A 20,552-nucleotide genomic window follows, 5' to 3' on the forward strand; every position below is an offset into this window, starting at 1 on the left:
CAATAATGACGCTTTAAAGGGATTTTCCAGGATTTAAAAATCTACACACAGGCTCAAAATTCAAAAAGATCAAGCTTTACAATATACTTTTCTCACAGATTTCGACTGCGTGTGTGCTGCCATGACAAATATAGAGATGACATGTTAGGAGACTGGAGCAGTCAATTACTGACCACAACTGTGATATCACTGCTAGGCATATACAGTGTCTACTATCATTTAAATGTGAGGAGGGCGGAGGAGGCAGGGACATGCTTTCTTTATGGATACTATTTCTAAAGAGTTAAGCAAACATCACATATTTTTTTGTGTGCCATTTGTTGTATTAACTCTGGATCTGGAAGTATAATATTCTTCCCTTTTAATAGAGTTATGGTTTTACTGGAACAAATTAATAGTAATTCTAGAATAAATTCTCATAAAATAATGAAATATGAGAATTGATATAACATGATTTAATGGATATTGGATGGATAATTTAATGGATATTGCTTCAGCACACAAAATGGCTGCATCCACCAAAGAAAGTTGACATGTATTTAATTAACATTTAAAGGGCACTAAAAATGCAAACACACAACATTGGTAACTGGGTTGCATTGGATTTCAAATTGGGAATTGCATTGTGTGTGTACTCAATAAATATAGGTCTCCTAAGAGTAAACTTCTGTAATAGTAAATACAAGAATAAGCTGAAGGGTTTCTTGACCTAGTGCTTCAGAGTCATTTCCACAAGGAACCTTTCTTTATATAACACATTAGTTCTGCTTTGTATGCTCTTTTAAGCAGCTAATAGCAGTTTAGTCATTGCTACATTTCTCAATAATGGTGATGCCACATTTACTCTCTGGAAGGAAAGACGCACGCTTGTGGCCTCCAGTGTCCAGGAGGCACTTAAACCCTAATCTATAGGGAACTACCAGCTACAGTAAAGGACAGAGGTCATCTTTACTAAGCAGAATTATTGAACCATAAGATATGTTATTAACCCTTTAATGACAGGCCATTTTTTTCATTTGTTTTTCCCTTTTCGCCTTCCAAGAGCCATAACTTTTTCATTTTTCTATTGACAAAGGCGTTTGAGGGCTTTTTTTTTGTGTCGATTTCGATGGCACCATTTAATGTACTATTTAATGTACTGGCAAATCTTAAAGCATTTTTTGTGGGGTGGAATGGGAGAAAAAACCAACAGCAATCTCCCCATAGTTTCTTGGGTTTCAATTCTACGACATTTAACCTGCAGTAAAAATAACATGCTAATATTATTCTGTGGTTTAATACGATTACAGCAATACCACATTTTTATGTTTTACTACTTTTTCAAAATAAAAAGATTTTGTTAAATGTCACCATATTCTAAGTCCCAAATCTTTTTTCGTTTTCTGTCAATGGAGCTGTGTGAGAGCTTGTTTTCTTTGGGGGCAAGTTGTAGTTTTTATTGATTCCATTTTGGGTACATATGAATTTCTGATCACTTTTTGTTCCATTTTTTTGTGGGAGACGAGGGGACAAAAAAACAGCAATTTTTAAATTTTATTTTTAAATTGTTTTCAGTTTTCACCGTCCGGTTTAAATAATGTTATATTGTAATAGTTTGGACTTTTACGGACGCGGCAATCCCAATTATGTTTTTCTTTTTTACATTACTTTTGGCCAAAAATGAGAAAACATTTTTGTGTATGAATGAAAAACGTTATTTAACAGTTTTGTACTTTTTTTTTATTCGTTCCCCTAGGGAACTTTAACCGATGATCGATGGATCGCTTGCACAATATACTGCAATACTAATGTTTTTTAGTATATTGTGTGGTTTTTTTTACCAGCTCTGCCTCTGGCAGGGCTTAAGAGAAGCAAAAAACTGGCAGCCCTGGAGGTCTTCATTAGGCCCCCAGGCAGCAATGACAAGCCCGCAATCGTGTCACAGGTGCCGAAGGGCTGTCGGAGGGGGCCGCTCCCTCTTTTTAACAGCTAAGATGCTACGGTCACTATTGACCGCAGCATCTGTGTGGTCAAACAGGTGGGATCAGTGTTATCTCCGATCTCAGCAGTTATAGCTGGAATATCCAGCAGACATGTGCAGCATATGTTGTGAACTCAGCCTGTGAGCCCGCTCCATACAACCCCTCTCCTCCTATGACATACAAACACTATAGGTGGTCGTAAAGGGGATTAGAAAGATAGTGGGGTGACCTGCATCATCTACATTTACTATATTAGTAAGTTACTTGACTGTGGGAGGCTTTGCAATGTCTTTTTGTTATTTCGGCAAGCTATATTAGTGAATTTCAGCAATATCTAGAGGCAGCCGGGGATAATGCAGGACATGTATCATCTTGAAGGAAGCATACAGACTGCAGTGTCACTGCAGCAGGACTGGTGAAATGTTGGTGATGTTGGCTGTTGTGCAGAAAGCACTACTGTTCACTCAGCAGGACAGGGACGCTTTCCACTGCAGCTGTTGCTGTGTTACAGCTCCTATCACCTTCAAGCAGCCGCTGAGGTTTCTGGGAGTTGTATTTCAGCAGCTGCTGGACTGTTGAAGGTTGCTGAGCCCTGCAGTAGAGTGCTGCAGATGCTCTTATCAGATCCTTATGTAGGTGATGCTGACATTCTGGGAAGGAAATTCCATTTTCCTCAGTATGGATGCACTGTTGTTTTTGCACACTAGTTCTGCTGTATTGCAGTGTCAATCACAGAGATTGAGCCAGTGCAGAGAAACCAGGGATGAGGAACCTGCCTCTTATTGGTTCCTGTAGACTGGGAGGGAGAGGAGGGAAGAGCTGCAGATTTCCAGCGACACTGTACAAGCCATCTCTCTCTGCTTCATCATCTGATGGGAAACCCCTGGAAGGGCAAAGCATCTGTGAGGGTGCCAAAAAGACAGGCAAGACAGGATCTGCTGCAATGATAAAGATGCTGCTGCATGTCAGAGAGGGGCGGATGGACAGTGCACAGGAATAACCAGTATGTGGAAGGTAAGAGCATTTCTTAGTGCCCCTCAATGGAAGAAGAGTTTGCTGCAGTCTGCTGCATACTGTATGTTGAATGCACAAGCTTCATGCATTCTGCCTAGCAGACCATTTAATATGACATGTCATCCTGCAGATTTATCCGTCACTGGACGCTATAGTACTTGGCGGCTTCTGACAGCTCAGGCAAACACCTTATGCTCAGTGCTGGTGCCTGCTTCAGACAGCCCACATTATCCCTGTGGTTCTGATGAAAGTGGAAAGGTTTGCATAATATAGTTTGCTTTTATCGATTTGAAGTATTTGGAGTCTGTAGGTTGGAAGTGTATATTGGATTTGCTATGATAATAACGCCTACTTCAATTATGCCCCGTTCATGCAATATTAATGAGAACACACAGCCAGATGAATAAATTAATGGCAACAGATTTTTCTTTCCCAGGAAAGCGTTTCTATTGCTTTTAGCTCCTTATCAACTTTCTAGCTTTTTTTCAGTCTAGAGATACAAGATATTTGTTTGAATTTGGCGTTTCTGTAGCAAAGGGCATAATCAGAGCAGCAGGCGAGTACTACCCATCCTGTAGCCCTGCCAGGCAGGCTAGGCCTCAAGTGCAGCCATGACTGGTACTGGACAGACACCAACTCTGAAGAAAATTTTACTCACTTTGTATAAAGGTACGACATTCAAGATACGAAGCCAAAAAGATAGCATTGAGATGTGGTGATTCTCTATTGTGTTTTCGTTTGTACTGCAATTTATAAAGACTATGATAACTGTATATTCAGTTTATAGAGAGAGAGAGAGAGAGAGAGAGATATATATGTGTGTATATATATATATATATATATATATATATATAGATAGGTCTATCTATCTATCTATCTATCTATCTATCTATCTATCTATCTATCTATCTATCTATCTATCTATCTATCTATCTATCTATCTATCTATCTATCTATCTATCTATCTATCTATCTATCTATCTATCTATCCTTCTTGCCTGCAGTCCTGAAGAGCCACTTTATAGTAGTGGGAGCAGTTGACTGCAGCACCTCTGCAGTGTGGATGTTTTAATTGGTATGCCGGTAATTTAGGTCAAAATATGCAGTGCCATAAAATGCTTTCAGCATTCACCATAGACCAAGTAAGTAATAACCTGCAAAATTATTTTATTATTATAAAACGTTATTTTTAATTGGCTTTTCCCACCACATTTATTATAGTTCTGTTTATTGCAAATAACAAGTTATAAATATTTGCAATTTCCATTATATATACATCTTCCCCCATTCTCTATGAAAACTTACTTGCGTTTCTTATTGTAGTACTTTCAAAGATTCATAGATTGGTTTTCCACATAATTCGTAGAACTGTGTCAATGATAAAACCATGACCAGGATTGACCCAAAAATGTATACGCGCATGTTTTTTTACCTACTTTTTGTGGTGCGCCCTTATACAACACCATTACCGCCTGTATTAGGGCTTGTCCACACGTAACGGAATTGCTGTGTACTGTCCGTCGAGAATTGCGGACGGAAAATACGCTGCAGAATACAGTAATAGCAAATTGGGTGAGATGTAACAAATCTCATCCACACGCTGCGTAAAATTTCCTAGCAGAAATTCACTGCGGTGCGTATTTTTCGTACCACAGCATGTCAATTCCATTGCTGCATTTTTCATAGGAGATATCACCGTCTCCCATCACTGAAAAAAACGCTGCAAAATCCGCACCATTTTCTGCAGTAAAAAACGCAGGAAATGGTGCGGTTTTTGCGCAGCGGAATGTATGCTAGTTTTAACGGAAATGCTGCAGAAATTTTCTGCAGCAATTCCATTACATGTGGACAAGTCCTTAGGGTAACTTTTCTCTAGTGTATACCAGCTGTCCTGCTTTAGGCCCCCTGCACATGGAAAAGCTGCCAAAAAGCAGTAAAGCGAATGGGATTTGAACAATTTGTAGTAAACAAGTGCAGTAAGTGAACTGCGGTGCAGGTTCTCAATCTACAGCATGTTCATTTATTTTGCCTAAATATGCTAAATTTCCGCACGGAAATTCCAGATAGAAATTCTGCATTTACGTTCGATGTGCTGGGGGCCTTATCCCGGTGCCTGCCTGTGTCATGGAGGGAATATTGTGGTCACCTGTGATTTGCTAACAAAATATCCATCTGCAGGGTCTAGACTAAGTTTTTTTGTTTTGTTTTGTTATTTCTTTTTATCTATTTTTTTATTACAAAGCCTCTATTTTGTTAGAGAAAGAAAACCAATAGTGACATCAGTCTTCCCACCATCACACAGGAAGCTCAGGAACATCTAAAGCAGATTTATTATGTCTTATTTCCTCAGTGAGATGGTTGTAAGGGCTTATTCAGACGAACGGGATATACGTCCGTGCAACGCACGTGATTTTCACGCGCGTCGCATTGACCTATATTAGTCTATGGGGCCGTGCAGACATGTGCGTGATTTTCACTCAGCGTGAGTCCACTGAAAAAAAGTCACGACATGTCCGTTCTTTGGGCGTTTTTCGCGCATCACGCACCCATTGAAGTCAATGGGTGCGTGAAAACCCACGCATGCCACACGGAAGCACTTCCGTGCGACCAGCGTGATTCGCGCAACAGCTGTGAAAAGGATGAATGAAAACAGAAAAGCACAATGTGCTTTTCTGTTTACAAACATCCAAACGGGGTGTCATAATGATGGCGGCTGCGCGAAAAGCACGCATCATATGCTGAGGCCACACGGAGCTGTTAAGTGCCTTTTGCGCAGGCAAAACGCCACGTTTTTTGCGTGCGCAAAAAGCACACGCTCGTGTGAACCCAGCCTAAGAGTGCAAATTTATCAGACCTAAAGGACAACCATTGTCCATATGCCCTATTAGGGTGCGCTCACACGTGGTGTACTTGCATTGTATTTCCTCAGCGCAAAAATATGAGGCAGAAAACTACAATGTATTTTTATGGGGAAAATATTCTGCAACACAGACAGATTTTTTTGTAGTTCTGGCGTTGCAGAATAAAATACAATGCAAATATGTCACTTGTGAGCGCACCAGAGTGCTCCACTCTGGAGGACTTCATTTGAATAGGTACCATGTAATACCACAATTCTCCTACAGTGGCCACTGCAGCTGCACACTTCTTCCCTTCCTTCCACATTTTACTAGATCTCCAGGGTTTCAGCTGCCAGAGCCAGCAGCTGATCGTCTGGGGAGGTCCTCATTTAGAAAAGGCATTATCCAGATGGTAAGACCCCTTTAAGGCCCCTTTCACACTTTTTTCTCTGCCATCTAAAACACTTGCGGTTTTTTATTTCGTGACATTTTGTATATGCTTTTGTTCTGCTGTTTTTGAAGTCCTATAGAGAAACCTATGGGAAAAATGGCTGAAAAAATGCCATACCCAGAACATGCTGCATTTGGGAAAAAAAACGCTATTGACCACAAAATTGCCTCAAAACGGCACAAACCAAAACGCAGTTGTGTGTAGCGCAATTTAAGTTTACTATAGACTTTACTGTAATATCTGGCCTCCCCAAAAAAATTCAGCAAAAAACGCCATTAACAATGCCACGAAAAACGCACAAAAAGACAGCAAAACGCTGTGTGTAGATCCAGCCATAAGGGGGTTTCTGGTTCTTTAAAATTGATGGCCTATCCTTAAGTTAGGCCATCAATATTAAATCGGTGGGGTTCCAACTCTTGGCACCCCAACTGTTTAAATGGACCACGGCCCCTGGCAAGCGCTGCGTCCCTTTCATTGTTTCCACTTCTCCGTACATCACAGCTCCGCACTTTTAGTAGCAGATGGGTATTAGGGTATGTTCACACGCAGTGACTAAAAACATCTGAAAATACGGAGCTGTTTTTAGGCGAAAACAGCTCCTGATTTTCAGACGTTTTTGTAGCAACTCACGTTTTTCGCGGCGTATTTTACGGCCGTTTTTGGAGCTGTTTTTTAATGGAGTCAATGAAAAACGCCTCCAAAAACGTCCCAAGAAGTGCCCTGCACTTCTTTTGACGAGCCGTCATTTTACGCGCCGTATTTTGACAGCGACGCGTAAAATTAATGCTCGTGGGAACAGAACACATTGAAAGCAATGGGCAGATGTTTGTAGGCGTAATGGAGTCATTTTTTCAGGCGTAATTCGAGGCGTAAAACGCCCGAATTACGTCAGAAAACACTGCGTGTGAACATACCCTTTCAGGTGCTTTATTTATGAATGAACATGCCAGTGTAAAGTAATTTAATTGAAGTCAATGGGTGCGTGAAAATCACGGACAGAACATGGACGCACATCCGTGTGCTGTCCGTGATTCACGCAACAGTTGCTAAAGAAATGATGAGAAAAAGAAAACCACCTCCTTCAGTTTATTTTGCTGACGTAAAAAACGTGTGACATACGGATGACATACGTGCGTCAAAAACGCAGACACGCACCGTACAGGAAGGTCACACGGAACTGCAATGCAGGAAAAACGCTGTGTTTTTTACACGCACAAAACGGACACGTTCGTGTGAATAAGGCCTAAGATTGACGTATGAATCGCCTGTCTTAGTAAATTTGCCCCTTTGTTTTCCTGATATTTTTTTGTTACAGACACAACATGTACCGCAGATCCTAAATTGAAAATAATGTTTTTAGCTTAGCTAAATGTTTTCACCATCCTATCTAATCCTGAATCCAGTGCACTGCACTTAGTCAGGCCTCTGCGGTCATAGGATATGACCACAGCTGACACTTTATCCCACTTTTCTTTTTAGATACATGCCCAGCTATTTAATGTGACAATGGTAAAATGCAGCATTTTATTAAAAGTAGGGGAAAAATACATTATAAAAAAAAAAGTTGGATATTTGGGGTTGAGAAATTCATATATCCATGCAGGGGACCTGTCTTCACTTTGTGCTATGTTTAAAAAGAATGTGGAGTTTGTGACTGGACATTACAAGCCTCTGAGCTGGACACTTAGGCCTCATGCACACGACCGTAGTGTTTTTCTGGTCCGCAAATTCCAGGACCGTGTTCCGTGAAATGTCATCCGCAGTTCATCCGTATGTAATCCGCAGTTCATCCGTATGTAATCCGCAAAATGCGGATGAAAAAAAAAAAGCCTAGGTAAAACAGGATGACGACAGAACTCATTCCCGCTCGTCGCCTAGCAACACTTCCGCAAATCCGCAAACTGCGGATGACATACGGAGGTGTATCCGCAATTTCCACGGGCCCATTGACTTCTATTGGCATGTCCGCATCGAATTTGCGGCCCGTAATAAGACATGTCCTGAGTTTCTGCGGCACGGATGTGCGGACATGCGGAGACCCGTGAAAACACGGATAGTGTGTATGGGCCCATAGAAATGAATGGGTCCGCAATTCTCCCGTAGATTTGCGGGGGAATTGCGGACGCAAAAACACGGTCGTGTGCATGAGGCCTTAGGAGGGATCTCATGAAGTACTCGGCGTAGAAAACTCGCAGTCTGCAAAAATGTAGGGAATTAAGTATTTTTACGTCGCCTCTGCTGCTTTTCAAAAACGTGGGTGGGCTTAGCGGGAGGCCACACACGGTCATAACTGACGTAGATTTCTCCTTTTTGGCTCCTGGACTGCCAGAAATGTACCTTAATTACTCCAGCTTCGTTTATATTAAGACTGGCATATGAATCGCCAGTCTTAATAAATATGCCCATTAGACCTTCTAACATGAGTAACACTTAAAGAGGCTCTGTCACCACATTAGAAGTGCCCTATCTCCTACATAAGGAGATCGGCGCTATAATGTAGGTGACAGCAGTGCTTTTTATTAAGAAAAAAAATCTATTTTTACCACTTTATGAGCGATTTTTAGCTTTATGCTAATTATTTTCTTAATGCCCAAGTGGGCGTGTTTTACTTTCGACCAAGTGGGTGTTGTACAGAGAAGTGTATAACGCTGACCAATCAGCGTCATACACTTCTCTCCATTCATTTACACTGCACTAGAGATATAGATATATCGTTATGTGCAGCCACATACACCAACACTAACATTACTGTAGTGTCCTGATAATGAATATACATCACTACCAGCCAGGACGTGATGTTTATTCAGAATCCTGACACGTCTGAATCTTTTCTGTGAGATTTCCAGCAAGGCAAACGTAATCTCATTTTAAATGACAGTTTACAGCGTAATCTCGCGAGATTACGTTTGCCTTGCTGGAAATCTCACAGAAAAGATTCAGAAGTGTCAGGATTCTGAGTACACATGACGTCCTGGCTGGAGGTAATGTATATTCATTATCAGGACACTGCAGTAATGTTATAGTGTGTTTATGTGGCGGCACATAGCGATATAGCTATATCGCTATCTGCAGTGTAAATGAATGGGGAGAAATGCATGTCACGGATTGGTCAGCGTCATACACGCGAGCGCTCTACCGCTTTGTTTTAGCGATTCGTGGGGTCTCAGTGCTCGGACCCCCACCAATCAAAACTTCTGACACGTAACTGTGACATGTCAGTAGTTTGTTGAACGTTTAGTTACCCTTTAAGTAAAGAACGACAAAATGAATGAATGAACCTCCAGCTGATGTACCACTCCCGATGCATTGCATTAATACACTTGGTCTAGGGCTGTATAAACTCACTGTGTTCATTACAGCATTTCTGAAATGAGCTTGAAACTTGATAGTCTCATTACAATATCACGTATTTAAGTTACAGACATGACTAGATGTTGACAAATGATCACTTAACTCACACATGATAATGACTTGGTGTAATTGAATTGGTGCATTGCACTTGTCTTGGTACAAGGTCTATTTATATATTATGCTAAACCTTAAGGGGGTTGTCTCATCACAGACAATCCCTTTCATATAGGAGCCAGCTCCCATCACCCTTAGCAAACCGTTGGTTTTGCTGGGGAGAACCTCAGCAAGCCAGACATGCATCGACAACTGCAGAAATGTAGTATTACATGGCGGCCATACAATTGAATGAGGATGTAATACGTGAACGGATTGTGTACTCCATTCTGCCTCATAGAGGGGCCCTGAGTGATGAACCCCCCTCTATGAAATCCATATGCCTTAATAGGTCATATGGAAAGGGATTGTTTTTATGAGACAGCCCCTTTAACATTTACTGAATGGCACAATGAAATGCCTAAATTCAGATCATGCATCAAGAGATTTTTTTCTAAATGGTTCTTGAAAATGTTGAATTTTGATTTGTTGCAATGGGCAACATGGGACCTTTTTATGAGACCGTTTTGTTCTACAGTACATGGGCCTTAATTTATCAGAAGAGATCTAAAACAGTGTTTTCAACACATGTGTACCCCAGGGGATGCTTGCTAATCTGTAGGGGTTACGTAGAATGTGTCATAGATTTGTCGGAGATATCTTTATCTGGACAAAGTTGTTCCTCCTGGCACTGGAAGACGCAGTTGCATAAAGGCAGCCGGTGATTGGTCTCTTAAATTGGCCATTCCTACTGATAACGGCTGTATTCTGTATTGTACTAAATGTCCTAACTTAATTTCCAGATACTACATCCATGCCATATGGTCTTACAACTATTTTGTCAATTTATTTATAAACATGTCTATTTCTGTAAGTACATTGTGATATTAATAGCGACCATCAAAAGTAAAGATGAATGATACAGTAGAAATTGTGGCACATTAATACCTTTCTATAGACGGGACCATGTCAGAGCCTGCACAGCTACCATTTTTATTCTTGTATGCTCCTAATGACTGAACTCACGTTATATTTATATTAACACCCCTCATTAAATGTATATATGACCTGTTATTCACGATACTGCATCATTTAAAAACAAAATTTTTTTTTTTAATACCATTAACATTTTGGTATTTTTTTAATACTTTGTAGCTCTAAGGAAAGCCTAGTGTATTCTACTTTATTCGTGATCCATGTGATACAGATTCTGAATACAGTCTGCCTAAATGAAGTTCGATATTGCATTTCAGACTGTATTCTTCCCTATAGAATACAATTCAGTTCTTCTAGCGGGGGAATATGTTGTGATATACTGCACACAATGCAAACCACAATGTGGCTCCATATTTTAGTCTTAAATGTAGAGGTTTGAATCGCGAGGCCTTTGTGAATGGTAGAACATGTGTATTTACTCATATTGTTTTCAATGGCTGACGTTGTATGCTTGTCATGTCTTACCCTGCCGACAAGAATTGTGTGTGTAGGATGGTGGGTAACTGGGATGGCACTTATATGAATCATTCTATCAAGAGTTATACCTTGATTTTATTAAGTCCCACCTCAGACATTAATGTTTCTTGTTCATTTTATTTGATGCTTTACTGGCGGCATACCTATTATTATAGATGTATTAAATATAACCAGTCAGTAACTGGAGCCACTTGCAGAATGTGACAGATGATTCAGTATGGAACTGGTAAATTCTGAGTTTCAGAGTTAATCGGAGGTCACAATTGCTGCATCCTAGAGGCCTTAATAAGTCTAAAACATGGAAGGCACACATATGCAAGGCTCACCGACTTACAGTGAAGGAAATAAGTATTTGATCCCTTGCTGATTTTGTAAGTTTGCCCACTGTCAAAGACATGAACAGTCTAGAATTTTTAGGCTAGGTTAATTTTACCAGTGAGAGATAGATTATATTAAAAAAAAATAAAGAAAATCACATTGTCAAAATTATATATATTTATTTGCATTGTGCACAGAGAAATAAGTATTTGATCCCCTACCAACCATTAAGAGTTCAGCCTCCTCCAGACCAGTTACACGCTCCAAATCAACTTGGTGCCTGCATTAAAGACAGCTGTCTTACATGGTCACCTGTATAAAAGACTCCTGTCCACAGACTCAATTAATCAGTCTGACTCTAACCTCTACAACATGGGCAAGACCAAAGAGCTTTCTAAGGATGTCAGGGACAAGATCATAGACCTGCACAAGGCTGGAATGGGCTACAAAACCATAAGTAAGACGCTGGGTGAGAAGGAGACAACTGTTGGTGCAATAGTAAGAAAATGGAAGACATACAAAATGACTGTCAATCGACATCGATCTGGGGCTCCATGCAAAATCTCACCTCGTGGGGTATCCTTGATCCTGAGGAAGGTGAGAGCTCAGCCGAAAACTACACGGGGGGAACTTGTTAATGATCTCAAGGCAGCTGGGACCACAGTCACCAAGAAAACCATTGGTAACACATTACGCCGTAATGGATTAAAATCCTGCAGTGCCCGCAAGGTCCCTCTGCTCAAGAAGGCACATATACAGGCCCGCCTGAAGTTTGCAAATGAACATCTGGATGATTCTGAGAGTGATTGGGAGAAGGTGCTGTGGTCAGATGAGACTAAAATTGAGCTATTTGCCATTAACTCAACTCGCCGTGTTTGGAGGTAGAGAAATGCTGCCTATGACCCAAAAAACACCATCCCCACTGTCAAGCATGGAGGTGGAAACATTATGTTTTGGGGGTGTTTCTCTGCTAAGGGCACAGGACTACTTCACCGCATCAATGGGAGAATGGATGGAGCCATGTACCGTCAAATCCTGAGTGACAACCTCCTTCCCTCCACCAGGACATTAAAAATGGCTCGTGGCTGGGTCTTCCAGCACGACAATGACCCGAAACATACAGCCAAGGCAACAAAGGAGTGGCTCAAAAAGAAGCACATTAAGGTCATGGAGTGGCCTAGCCAGTCTCCAGACCTTAATCCCATAGAAAACTTATGGAGGGAGCTGAAGATCCGAGTTGCCAAGCGACAGCCTCGAAATCTTAATGATTTACAGATGATCTGCAAAGAGTAGTGGGCCAAAATTCCATCTAACATGTGTGCAAACCTCATCATCAACTACAAAAAACTTCTGACTGCTGTGCTTGCCAACAAGGGTTTTGCCACCAAGTATTAAGTCTTGTTTGCCAAAGGGATCAAATACTTATTTCTCTGTGCATAATGCAAATAAATATATATAATTTTGACAATGTGATTTTCTGTTTTTTTTTTTAAATATAATCTATCTCTCACTGGTAAAATTAACCTAGCCTAAAAATTCTAGACTGTTCATGTCTTTGACAGTGGGCAAACGTACAAAATCAGCAAGGGATCAAATACTTATTTCCTTCACTGTATGCAGTAGGTAGCATCTTTAGCATTGAAGTAATCCTCTTATTTCAATCAGCTGAACTTGTGCCCCTAGCTCTTGTGTGTCGCTTCATTAACCCTTTCATGACCACGGGTCATTGATGCCCCTATGTCCAGGTCAAAATTTCTATTTCTGATATGTTCTTCTTTAAATGATAATATCTTTGCAACCACTTTGAATATCGCAACTATTTTTACTTTGTTTTTTTTTTCAAGACTTATGAGGCTTTCATTTTCTAGACTAGTTTAAATAAATTTCATGTTTTTAATTTTTATTATGAGCAGGCAAATCACTAAAAATCAGAAAAAAAAAAATCCAACTTTTTGGGTAATATTATATATATGTACTCTGTTGCAGCTTTGTAACAATTAGTTTTCTTTCCTCTCCCTCAGCCTGGATCGCTGTGAGGGGAGAGTGAAGAGGGCTATAAGGCCGGGTTCTTACAGTTCGGATATGCTGCATAAAAAGCATGCAGCGTGTCCGACCTGGAACCCGCAGTACATTGAGTACGAAAAATCACACCACCTCGTGGTGCGGTTTTTCAAACTGAATTTCCGCTGCGGAAGAAAGAGCTCATACTACATAAAAAAGTTATGTCTCTTAGAATATGGCAACACAAAAAGTAAATTATTTTTTTATAAAAGGTATTTTATTGTGCAAACACCATAAGACATAAAAAAACTATAAACATTTGGTATCGCCGTAATCGTATCGCCCCGCAGAATAAAGTGAATATGTCATTTATAGCGCACGGTGAACGCTGTAAAAAAAATAGAATAAAAAACAATAGTAGAATTACTGTTTTTTAGTCACCACACCTCTTAAAAATAGAATAAAAACTGATCAAAAAGTCGCATGCACCCCATGAAAACTACAATGAATTCCTCAAGGGGTCTAGTTTCCAAAATAGGGTCACTTTTAAGGGGTTTCCCCTGTACTGGTACCTCAGAAGCTCTGCAAATGCGACATGGCACCCTGAAACCAATCCAGCAAAATCTACATGCCAAATAGCGCTCCTGCCGTTCTGAGCCCTGCCGTTTGTCCAACCAGCAGTTTATGAACACATATGGGGTATTGCCGTAATCGGGAGAAATTGCTTTACAAATGTTGGGGTGCTTTTTCTCAATTTAATCCTTGTCAAAATAAAAAATGTGTACCTTTTATCGGAAAAATTTGATTTTCAATTGCACAGCCTAATTCCACAAAATGCTGCAAAAAAACAGTAGGATCTAAATGCCCATATACCTCTTGATAAGTTCCTTGAGGGGTGTAGTTTGCCAAATAGGGTCACTTTTGGGGGGTTTCCACTGACTTGGCACCACTTCAAAGCGGACACGATGCCTAATAAAAAGGAGGCCTCAAAATCCACTAGGTCCTCCTTTGCTTCAGAGACCGGTGCTTCAGTCCATTAGTGCACTAGGGCCACATGTGGGATATTTCTCAAAGCTGAAGAATTTGGGCAATAAGTATTGAGTTGCGTTTCTCTGGTAAAACCTTCTGTTTTACAGAAAAGAAATGGAATAAAAAGGATTTTCTAACAAAAAACTCAAATTTGTAAATTTCACCACTACTTTGCTTTAAATTCCTGCGAAACACCTTAAGGGTTTATAAACTTTCTAAATGAAGCTATTTTGAGGGGTATAATCCTCTGTCTTACAAGCAGTCTTAAATTCAGAAAAATTTTCTAAATTTTGCTATTTTTCACAAATAAACACTGAATATGTCGACCACATTTTACCACTACCATAAAGCCCAATGTCTCACGAGAAAAAAAATCTCAGAATCGCTTGGATAGGTTTAAGCATTCCGAAGTTATTAGCACGTAAAGTGAAATATGTCAAATTTGAAAAATGGGCTCTGATCCTTAAGGCCAAAACTAGGCTGCGTCCTTAAGGGGTTAAAACACTTATAGGAAAAAAGGCAGTGTTTTTTTTTTTTTTAACTTGAAACTTTTATTTTTACGCTTTTATTCAACATTTTTATTAACCTTTTTGTTTTGTCCCACTCAGCTTCTGAGCCTGCGCCATCTTGTTTATGGGGACGGAAGCCTTTTAGGCCCCACCTCCGAGTGGGACCTAACAGGCTTCCGTACTTGGCTTGGCAGACAGGAGGTCATTGTTAGGTAGCTGCACCTCAGGAGAATTGCTGGTGTTGACACCCAGTTTTCTAGTAAGCAATTCATTACCATATTTGGAACCAAAAAACCCTCTTAAGGCCCCTGGTTCCCATATCTTGGGAACGAGGGGCCGTAGAAATAAATTGAAAGCACCGCTGGAGTCCAGGAGACAGGTAATAAGGTAAGACTGCTGGTTCACTTTCTATAACCTAGTGATAGGCCCTCTTTAAGGTCTATAGTAAATTATAAGAATGCCTACATACACAGCTTTTTAGTTTTTGTAGTGCAGGGATCCTCAACCTTCTGCACTGCAGCAGTTGTGAAACTACTACTCCTAGCTTGTCCTAACATCCAAAGGCTTTATTATTCCAGCCAAAGGCAGTCAGGGCATGCTGGGAATTGAGTGTCGCAGGTTGCCGATCCCTGTTTTTATCAATACTCAGCATGCTCTATGTATAGCTTGCATGTAAAAAAACGCCATAAAATGCATGTTCCATTTCCTGTGTGAAGAAGGCATAAGGGTAAGTCCACAAGTTGCATGTGTTGTGTGTACATGGGTTACATTCAGATTTTGCGGCGGATTTGCATTGCAAAGGGTAAGATCTGTGGTGTAAAATATGTGGCATTTTCACAAACGAATGAGCATGCATGGCAGCACATGGAGTACATATGGAGCACATGGAGTACATATGGCTCCATAATATGGAATCTTAGGGACTCTGTGCTGCCGTACAGGCTCTGTGCACACGGATTTGACATGTGCACAAGGCCTAAAGGAGGTGCTTTGTGGGAAACAATACAGTTCTAGGTGTGTATTGCCAGAGGCACATAATGCTGGTCTGATGCGTCATGCTGTCAGCAAGTATTTATTAACTTAAGAGCCCCACCCTTCTTCATATTTAGCATTTTTATATACTGTTTTATAGGGAAGGAAAATCTACAGTATTCCATGATAAAGACATTTAATATTTCTAATTCCCCCTCCCTCAATGTCTATTTCCTTATTTTTTTCTCGATTCCTCACTTGTAGAGTGTACTACTTTGTGGGTTGCTTAAACTTAGATTGTTGCTTAGTCGTTCCCAGCCTATTTTAGACCTTAATGACCAACCCATTTTTTTAAGTTTTACCATCGTCTCATTCAAAGAAATATAACTTTTTTATTTTTGCGTCGACAGAGCTGTATAAGGTCTTGTTTTTTGCGGGACAAGTTGTAATTTTTAATAGCACCATTTTGGGGTACATAGATTTTATTGATTAACTTTTATAAACTTTTTTTTGGGGGGAGTAGAAAAAAACCTGCAATTTCGCCACACTTTTTTGCATCCTAAATTTACGCCAATTACCGTGAGGTATAAATAACACAATAACTTTATTTAGCGGGTTGTTGCGATTGCAACGATACCAAATTTGTATAGTTTTTGTATGTTTTACTACTTTTACACAGTAAAAACACATTTTTTTTTTTATTTATTTGTCTTTGTGTCTCCATATCTGAAGAGCCATAACTTTATTATTTTTTCACCGGTGCAGTTGTGTGAGGGCTTTTTTTTGCGGGACGACTTGTAGTTTTTATTGGTACCATTTTGGAGTAGATGCGACTTTTTGATCACTTTTTATCAAATTTTTTTTACGGCGGGATTCTAAGAAAACGGCTATCTTTGCATTGTTTTTTATTTGATTTTATTTTGACGTTCACCGTGCGCGTTAAATGATGGAATAACGTTATAGTTGGGGTTGTTACGGACGCGGCGATACCAAATATATGTATGTTTTTTACTTTATTTAGTTTTTTAATAATAAAGCAGTTTGTAAGGAGAAAAAGGGGGTTTTTAATTTTTTTTTTCACTTTTTTTGTAAAACTTTTTATTAAACGTTTTTTTACTTTTTTACTAGTCCTACTAGGGGACTTTATTATGCGATCATCTGATTGCATTTATAATACACTGCAATACTTCTGTATTACAGTGTATTATGCCTGTCTGTGTAAAACGGACAGGCATCTGCTAGGCCATGCCTCCGGCATGACCTAGCAGGCATACACTACAGGCAGACCTGGGGGCCTTTATTAGGCCCCTGGCTGCCATAGGCGACACAGACACGTGGCGATCTTATCGCCGGGTGCCGGTGTGAGACAGAGGGAGCTCCCTCCCTCTCTCCAAAACAACTCAGATGCGGCGCTCGCTGTTGTGCGCCGCATCTGAGGGGTTAAACGGGTGAGATCGATACTGATATCGATCTCACCCATTAGTAGCTGAGATCAGGGAGATTTAACGGCTCCCTGCTCTGTTTATTTATTCTGATGCAGCGCGGTAAAAAGGCCTATGTATCGGAATAAAACACGGTGGCGGTCACTAACGGGTTAATATAGTCAATGGCATAATCATGGATTTATTTTTGTCCTGAGTGGATCGTACTCCTTGGTGCTCCTCTTCGATTTAGATGGCACTAGTTTTATTCCGGATTTAGGTTGCACTATGAATGGCTTTTATAATATTGTATGTAAAGAAAAGCATTTGTTTCTCTCAATAACATACTGTTTACTATGTAAGATCAAGAATAATATAAAAGTACAGACATTTTTTTTTTTTACTTCTGGGGGGTCTTTGATATTTGAGAGCATTTTTATGCTATTGTAATGTATCTAAAATGTTTTGGAATATTGTAAATATGAATAAATTTACAGTGCTCCAGCACTGGTTTAAAAAAAAAAGTACAGAAATTTTCACTTTTCTCTTTTTTGGTAGTGAGTTCGGAATGGGGAACAGAAAACAATAAGAAGTGTCATGTGACATAAAGTTGTTATTTTTCTTAGTTGGACATAATGTGTGTTTATGCATGATAAACTCTGCTAACCTAAGTTCCACCCTACAGCACATGCCAATACTTTTCTACTTTGACACCAGGCCTTATGGATTAAAATTATTCCAACACAGTGTCAGTCTTGTCTGCTGTATTTTGCAACATATTAAATAATTTTTTCAATTTTTAATATTGCCCCGGAATAAAAAGCTGAAATCTGGTTGCTCTGGACAACACTGCCACTTTATGTTAGTACAGCTTTTATTTATGAGAGCCCGTGTGTAGATCTGATCCGAATCGCCATTAACATCAATGTGCATGCTAGTACGTAACTAGGTTTACACTACGTTTTTTCATCCAGCTAAAACATACTATTTTATTTTTTGCTCAAATTTCCCGTTAAAACAGGATGCAACTGGATACAAAAATGATGCAGGCTGCTTTTTTTTCTGTCCGGTTGAAAAATAAGATCCAGATAGATCCTGTTTTTTGAACAATAGAAGTCAATAGCAACATTATGCAACTGGATAGGGATTCTGTTAGGCCTCATGCACACAAACGTATTTTTTCCCTCCCGTAGATACGGGTCCTTTGTCACACGTATTCGACCTGTATTGCACCAGGGTCCGTAAATACTGGTGGAATACGGGTCGAATACGTGGAACAAAGGACCCGTATTTACGCCAGTATTTACGGGAGGAAAAAAATACATTCGTGTGCATAAGGACTTACATCCTGTTTTCCTTTTTTAAAATCTTTGAAAAAAATCCAAAACCAGAACCTTTCAACAGGATTCAAAAATGTGGTGTGAACCTAGCCTAAGCCAGTTAGTACGTGGATATCTGGATGGTGATGTGGACTGAGATTTAGAGCAATCCATTTAAATTTATGCGCGGTCCTTGGTAACAGCGTAAAAATTCGACTTTGTTAGTAAAAATGCATACAAAGTCTGTTGTTAAGGAACATTTAAGAGAATTTTAACTAGCATGCGTCAAAGCCCAGAAGTGTTATCATGAGGAGTACAGCTACTGTAGGCTCTAGGCTATTAAAGGGGTTATGCGTGGACTCGCTGTACTACTGCTGCTTGTACATGGAGTACAGCGGGGTTGGTCACATGACGAAGAGTCGTATCGTCATAAAAGAAGGCTGTGCCACTTCGCTTCCAGTCCCCCGGCAGCGCTATAAAAATCGATGAAAATCTCAGAAGCAGCACGGCAGGGAACCGGAATGTATATTAGCGAGTGTACTCACATAATGCTAAGAATTTTTGGTCCCCACATAACCCCTTTAAATCAAGCATGGAAACTCAGTATAAATTAAGCTATATATTAAACTTTTGACACTTTTCTATACTAAATGTACACTAAGGGACGTTTCATGTAACTCTTATGACAGTTCTCATTTGATTATATTTTTCTTAGACAGATTAACCCCAAGTACTGTACATGGCTGTATAACTAATGTCTGTTTTAGGCTTTTACTTGACTCTGCCAAATAGTTCTCCATGTATGGCTAGGTGCCTCAGCTACAAGGAGGCAATAACTCTTCGTAGTCATAGAAAGCTGGCATAAACCATTGTCTCACACTTCATAAACACAAATCACAACTAATACATACTGCTTTCTCTATTCCTATTTTATTTAATTTCTTATTACAGTATTTCGTAACTAAGGCTACAAAGTATGAAACGAAATAAAGTATTTCTTTAAAAAAAAGGGCTGATGTGTTCATGTAGCGTATTTTTCAGACTACAGACGCAGCTGACTATTAGACGCACCCAGGTTTTAGACAACAGAAAATAGGAAAAAATTTCATATTCTACTATTTTTACAAAGAAAAAACTATTAGTTAAAAAAAATATTTGTTCGGTTTCACCACATTCTGAGAGACATAACTTTTATATTTTTTCATCGTTTGAGCTTATTTTTTGCGGGACGAGCTGTAGTTTTTTATTAGCACCATTTTTTAGTAAATACGATTTTTTAATCACTTTTTATTTCATTCTTTTTAGCGCTATGGTGACTAATAAACAAAGATTCTGTTTTTACGCCGTTCGCCATGCCAGTCAAATAATGCTATATTTTAATAGTTCGGTCTTTTACAGACGCAGCAATACTAATGTTTTTTTTTTTACATTGTGCTTGGGGAAAAATGGGAAAATGTTTTTTTTTTAACTTTTAATTACACATTTTATTAGTTCCCCTAGGGGACTTGAACCAGCGATCATTAGATAGCTGGTACAATACACTGCAATTCATGGATGAGTTACGGAAACAGAGCAACTCGCTGAGCTATGCTGTTTCCATAACTCCCATAGTAGTGAATGGCCGTTACAGAAGCAGCGTAGCTCAGCGAACACTCGGCTGTTTCCGTAACTCCCGACCACCTAACCCGGAAGTACCTTGGAGACAGCGGAGCTGAGTATGCTAGAACGGGGTTTAGGGGGCCCCGTTCTAGAGATAGGTGCGGGTCCCAGAGGTGGGACCCGAATCTATCTAACATTTAT

The 20,552-nt window shown here is 39.8% G+C and overlaps 1 protein-coding gene across 9 annotated transcripts in view; it reads left to right on the forward strand.

Annotated features, from left to right (window-relative positions):
* MBNL2 (muscleblind like splicing regulator 2) overlaps positions 1-20,552 on the forward strand; it is a 148,157-nt gene that overhangs the window by 51,750 nt on the left and 75,855 nt on the right. The window contains exon 1 of one of the 9 annotated variants that reach the window (XM_075852397.1): positions 2,757-2,975. The exons of the other annotated variants lie outside the window; for them this stretch is intronic. The gene's annotated coding sequence lies outside the window, so the exon portion shown is untranslated. Of the gene's footprint in view, positions 1-2,756; positions 2,976-20,552 lie in introns of those variants that run through there. 9 annotated transcript variants of the gene reach the window in all.

Source organism: Rhinoderma darwinii, chromosome 2 (assembly GCF_050947455.1).
Source record: "Rhinoderma darwinii isolate aRhiDar2 chromosome 2, aRhiDar2.hap1, whole genome shotgun sequence".
Lineage (NCBI taxonomy): Eukaryota > Metazoa > Chordata > Amphibia > Anura > Rhinodermatidae > Rhinoderma > Rhinoderma darwinii.